Consider the following 6,450-nt stretch of genomic DNA (forward strand, 5'->3'; position numbering starts at 1 on the left):
AGGGAGAGGATACGGCTAAAACGCTCAGGACCACGATCAAAGGTTGGAATGGATCCAGAGATAAAAACTGATTTTCCACAGTTCTTTAAAATGTTAAAAAGGAGATTAAAATCCTTTTTGGTGCACTCAGATTGCCGCCGGGAAGAGTCGTTTGTGCCCATGTGTACAACGACTCTCTTAATTGAGAGTGGGAGTGAAGGCAGAAGACTGAGGAGTTTGTCTAAGACTACGGGGACAGTGGCGCCGGGAAGACAGTGTGTGGTGGCATTAAAGAAGCGGACATTCCTGGTGATTGAATCTCCAATGATAAGAGTTGCTCATTGACAGGAGCTCCCCCCCCCCTGCAAACAACAAGATATTGTTTCCTAAATTCTGATTGGCTCATGGAAAGTCTTCCCCCACCTAGCGTAGAGAGCATTAAAAAAATGTCCTGTGCTGTCTTGAGGGAAAACATGTAAACCTCTGTTACAAATAATAAAACTGTATTTCGAAATCAAATATAGAATTGAAATAATACAAAGAAAATCATGCTGGATCTCTGACGTTATATACGTTAAATACTTCAAATGACTTTAAAATGAGGAACAGTAAATCATGTATTTGAATACAGGAATGTCAAGGGTTAATGAGGAATTAAAACGGTCTCATATGGCATATGTTTATGTTTGACAAGATGAAATACGTCGTCTTTTTTTTATTCAAAGCTACTTGCATGGAACTTACTACTTACTACACACTTCTACACCAAATCACAAAATCCCACACAAAGACAAATCGCACACCATGTTTAAGTTGGCATCAAAGCAGATTTGCTGATTTTATAAACAGTACCAGTGAAATAAAAGATTTTGTTGAAATCCAGCACCTGTGTCAAGATTTTTGAACAAGATGTGAAACTGTCAGATTTACCTGCTATAGTGTTAAAGTGAACTATAAGCCCTTGATGACTTTTCCTCTTTGGTTTCATACCAAGAGTAAGACAGAAAATACTGAAAAGCCATTTCAAGTCTGTGTGTGCTGTGCAGATAGAGCTGGGTCACGGTTGGCCTAGCCTAGCATATAGCATAAAGACTAAAAGAAGCAACAAATTAAAAAAAGAAAATAACTAGCACAGCTCAATCCAAAGCAAAAGAAGCAAACAAACTTCTATAGTCCCATATTTTGTAATACCAATATGCACACAGGCCTACATATGGAAACGACACAAGTTCACAAGTACCGGTATATCCAGCCATGTAGCATTTCTGCTGAACTGCCTGGTGATAACAATGAGACTCCAGATCGTCACTAAGCAACTATTGTAAATTATTAACTATTAACTATTAACTATTTTATTTTTGAAGGCGGTCTTTATCCAGATGAAAGTCTACTCTTAGTTACAGATCTTTGCAAATCACTTATTCAAGTGATATCTGTTAAATGTTAATCTGCCTGGTGATAACAATGAGACTCCAGATCGTCACTAAGCAACTATTGTAAACATTTATTGTTTTGTACTTTTAAAGTTATTCAATATTTATTAGCACAGCATCATCCAGTCTTTATCCAAAGCTAAGCTAAACACCACCGAGCTTGAGTTTAATCAACAGAAAACACCTTCTCATACAATGACTCAGCAAAAAAGCAAATGTGTGTAACATGTTATATTATTCCTTTAGGTATCCATCCAGTACAGCACACGTCGGCGCGTCGACCGGAATGGTCAACCAGGTCAGTTACCACGGCAACAGTGATGAAGGGCTAAGGGTTAAGGGCTAAGTTAAGCTTCCCACAGGGAGACCAAAAGACAACCATGATAGTCATTTTTTATGGCTAAAAATTTTTCCTTAAAACACAACAGTTGGCAGAATCAGTAAAAGTTATTTAAGTTGAGCCTGAAATTTTTAAATAAAAAAAAAGAAATAAAAAATGTGGAAGGTCAACCACTAGACCACTAGATCAAGCTCTTGCCACATCAAACAGTTTGTGTAACATTTAAATGAACACACCTTCTGCTCTTCTTTGCCAGCTCTTGTTTATTTGGAACCATTTATTTGGTCTTTAAATTCATTTTATTCATTTAATTATTTATTTGTTAGAGACAGTGCATATTAATGAACAGCTGTAACAATTACAGATGTAAAAATGCCAGATTATAGCAGAAGTGCTAGTTTCCATCTGTTGTCCCTAGGCAGGTAGATGAATGAAATAGAGTAATGAATGAATGAATGAAATAGAGTAATTTCCTAGAGCTTAAAGTGATGTCTTTTAGGTTTAACTGTTATTACCAGTTCGTACAGTTGGTAAACAATCTTGATTCACATCACTGTATTTGTAATGTCTGCTGTTGTTACTTATTTGCACTTTATGGTGTTTTAATATATAAAATTATAATTAGATAATCAGTTATTCATTTCAATCCTGGATATTGTAGATTGCATACAGTCCATGATTTAAACTCTTAAATGAAGCCTGCTATATTTTCTGGTATATTTTCCTCTTTGAATGAACTCCCCTGATAATCATCTGTTGCTGTTAGATGGCCTGTCATCTGGGCTAATGTTTGTGTCATGCCCTTCATCGCTCCGTAACAGATTTTCTGTGTCTTCTGTGTTTATTCTTTACTTTGACTGTGCTTTTTGTATGCTTTGCTTCTGTCTTGTTTTGTCGGTACGTGCTGCTGTTGGTCTTACGTATTGTTGTTTGTGTCTGATCTGTGTTTCCCTGATAGGAGGAGCCTGTATATGAGGTGCCTATTGGAAAGAGCATTGTGGGCTCATAGGTCAAGGGTTGTTCTGGGTTTAAACAGAAAGAGGGCATTACCTGCATGCTGCCTGCACAATGTTGCCAGTAAGTTGGAAATGATTTTAACACTTAAAGGCCTTAGAAGTCATTCTACTTTAATCAAGTTTTTTTCTTCCTTCTACACAGGGTTATTAGTCATCTCCAGGACCTCCCTTACCGTTCTCTCCGACGGCCCCTCGCTCCCCTCGCCTCGCTGTACCAGACTCCAGATGTCCGACATATTTTTTTGTGACTTTACAGAAACAAAATCAACTCAAACAGACTCTTCCAGATGCCGCACCTGAGCCCCGCCTTCCTACCTGCACCTACTCTGCCTCACCCTTCGTGATGCTCCCTCCCATCACCTATCCTCTCCCCTTTCTTCAGCCTGTAGCTGTTTTCTTTCACTGCCTGTCTCACCCTTGCCTCACCCGTGTGTTAGTGTGGTCCTTGTGTTGTTACCGCCCCCACCCCCCACTTGCCTAACAACCTTTAGGGACTCCTCCCACGCAAACACACAGTGCACGCACAAACACACACACACACACACAAAAAAGTGATACACCTTCATTCCACACATACAGTACATACAGTTGAAGCCAGCACAGACGCACACACTGGGCAACCACAACAATGACTCACTGTGTGACTGAGGCAGGGTGTGTGAGGGTGTGTGCAATCTTCTCTTTTTATGCCTTTTCTCCATGATAGCTTATATATATATATATATTTGAGTGTATGTGTGTGTGTATGTGTGTGTGTGGGTGTGTGTGCATGTGTAGCTGATGACGTATAAACTAAATCTCCAGAGGCGTTAAAGACAGGTCTCATTCTGTTGTGTGTGTGCAGTAGTTAGTAAGCTACAATAGCCTGCATGCACATGTGTGTGGAATGACTCGTCTCGTGTTGTAACAATAGAGTAGCGGCTGTTTTGTGTAGCTTTGTGTAGCTTAGTGTGTGTTTGGCGTCGGCATTTATTAGAAACAGGGTTATAACAGTGTCATTAACCAGGAAGCAATACACTGCGCTCATCTTTCTCAGCCGTTTGAGCAACAATATGGTTTGTGTTTAGTGATGCACGAGAAGGTAAGAGCAGTTGTTCCATGTGGTGTTATGCAGTCTTGTACTTTTAAAGAATGCCTCTGTAACAGTCAATATTTTTAGAGTGAGTAAACGGAACAAGTGAGCTTTGCATTATCGGGTTAAACAGTCAATGAATATTGCTTTGGTTAGATTTCATTGACAGGAGCTCCCCCCCCTGCAAACAACAAGATATTGTTTCCTAAATTCTGATTGGCTCATGGAAAGTCTTCCCCCACCTAGCGTAGAGAGCATTAAAAAAATGTCCCATGCTGTCTTGAGGGAAAACATGTAAACCTCTGTTACAAATAATAAAACTGTATTTCGAAATCAAATATAGAATTGAAATAATACAAAGAAAATCATGCTGGATCTCTGACGTTATATACGTTAAATACTTCAAATTACTTTAAAATGAGGAACAGTAAATCCTGTATTTGAATACAGGAATGTCAAGGGTTAATGAGGAATTAAAACGGTCTCATATGGCATATGTTTATGTTTGACAAGATGAAATACGTCGTCTTTTTTTTATTCAAAGCTATTTGCATGGAACTTAAAGGGAAAACTAGGTTTCAAAAGCTTAAATCAAGGATGAGACGCTTGCAGCTGATACAGATACCTCTTGTTATTGTGTTGTTGCTTTTTAGTCTTTGTGTGCATGCCACCGAGAGAAACGAGCAGGTTGTTTAGATTACTGTGATGAAAAACCTCAATTCAGTCCGCTTAGAGAGCAGAATGAAGGTTTAGGTTTCAGCATATATCAGCTTTATATGTAGTTCTGTGTCCAGCTTGAATTCTGGGATATGTAGTTGTTTTTTTAAGGGTAGTTGAATTCACTTTACTTAGTCTGAAGCCTCGCCGTTCTGAAGCTCCCACCTATCAACTGTGTCAGCCAATCAGAGGACTTCCTTCTCCTGTCGCATCTCTCACTGCTTGTCTGCCCGGCATCAGTGTGTGTGTCTGTAAGCACTTTATGTGTGTGTTATATATATATGTGCGTGGTAACATAGAACCTGTTAAGCCAGCAAAGTGTGTGTGTGTGTGTGTGTGTGTGTGTGTGTTTGTTTGTGTCTGGATCAGGTTTGTGTGTTTTTACTTTGAGGCCAATGGAAACTGATGACTGCATGTTGCCTTATCAAGCAATCTGACATTCACACACACACACAGACTCTACACGACACCACACTTAAACTTAAACACACACTTCTACACCAAATCACAAAATCCCACACAAAGACAAATCGCACACCATGTTTAAGTTGGCATCAAAGCAGATTTGCTGATTTTATAAACAGTACCAGTGAAATAAAAGATTTTGTTGAAATCCAGCACCTGTGTCAAGAGTTTTGAACAAGATGTGAAACTGTGTCAGATTTACCTGCTATAGTGTTAAAGTGAACTATAAGCCCTTGATGACTTTTCCTCTTTGGTTTCGTACCAAGAGTAAGACAGAAAATACTGAAAAGCCATTTCAAGTCTGTGTGTGCTGTGCAGATAGAGCTGGGTCACGGTTGGCCTAGCCTAGCATATAGCATAAAGACTAAAAGAAGCAACAAATTAAAAAAAGAAAATAACTAGCACAGCTCAATCCAAAGCAAAAGAAGCAAACAAACTTCTATAGTCCCATATTTTGTAATACCAATATGCACACAGGCCTACATATGGAAATGACACAAGTTCACAAGTACCGGTATATCCAGCCATGTAGCATTTCTGCTGAACTGCCTGGTGATAACAATGAGACTCCAGATCGTCACTAAGCAACTATTGTAAATTATTAACTATTAACTATTAACTATTTTATTTTTGAAGGCGGTCTTTATCCAGATGAAAGTCTACTCTTAGTTACAGATCTTTGCAAATCACTTATTCAAGTGATATCTGTTAAATGTTAATCTGCCTGGTGATAACAATGAGACTCCAGATCGTCACTAAGCAACTATTGTAAACATTTATTGTTTTGTACTTTTAAAGTAATTCAATATTTATTAGCACAGCATCATCCAGTCTTTATCCAAAGCTAAGATAAACACCACCGAGCTTGAGTTTAATAAACAGAAAACACCTTCTCATACAATGACTCAGCAAAAAAGCAAATGTGTGTAACATGTTATATTATTCCTTTAGGTATCCATCCAGTACAGCACACGTTATCTGTGTATAAATAATATATGCAGTATTTTCCTTTCTTTATATTTAACACATGGGGTGACTTAAGACAGTTTGCTGGTTTGTGCCTTTTAATCTGTGATACATTAAAAATATAATCAGAAATATTTATTACAGCTAGTTTTTTTTTTTGTATGTTTATTTTGGAGGACTACAGTCTTTGTTCATGGGGAGTGCAGTGTACACTAACCACTAGGCGACTGGTGCCCTTGGCTGGATTTTTAATACAGGACCCCTCAAGTTAACAGGGATCAGACGAAGACACAGTAGCAAACTGTGATTCCAATTCATACTTGCTTTGCCAACAAAAAAAATGCTTAAATCCAATTACCATTAAGGTTTTATTTTTGAAGGCGGTCTTTATCCAGATGAAAGTCCACTCTTAGTTACAGATCTTTTGCAAATCACTTATTCAAGTGATATCTGTTAAAGTGA

The 6,450-nt window shown here is 38.3% G+C and overlaps 1 long non-coding RNA gene across 1 annotated transcript; it reads left to right on the forward strand.

Annotated features, from left to right (window-relative positions):
- Positions 1-1,716: 1,716 nt before the first annotated feature.
- LOC136177267 (uncharacterized) lies at positions 1,717-5,174 on the forward strand. Its single transcript, XR_010664894.1, has 2 exons — positions 1,717-2,829; positions 2,911-5,174. It is a non-coding gene; the product is annotated as an uncharacterized lncRNA (long non-coding RNA).
- Positions 5,175-6,450: the final 1,276 nt, after the last annotated feature.

The sequence above is a fragment of the Labrus bergylta genome, chromosome 21 (genome assembly GCF_963930695.1).
Source record: "Labrus bergylta chromosome 21, fLabBer1.1, whole genome shotgun sequence".
Lineage (NCBI taxonomy): Eukaryota > Metazoa > Chordata > Actinopteri > Labriformes > Labridae > Labrus > Labrus bergylta.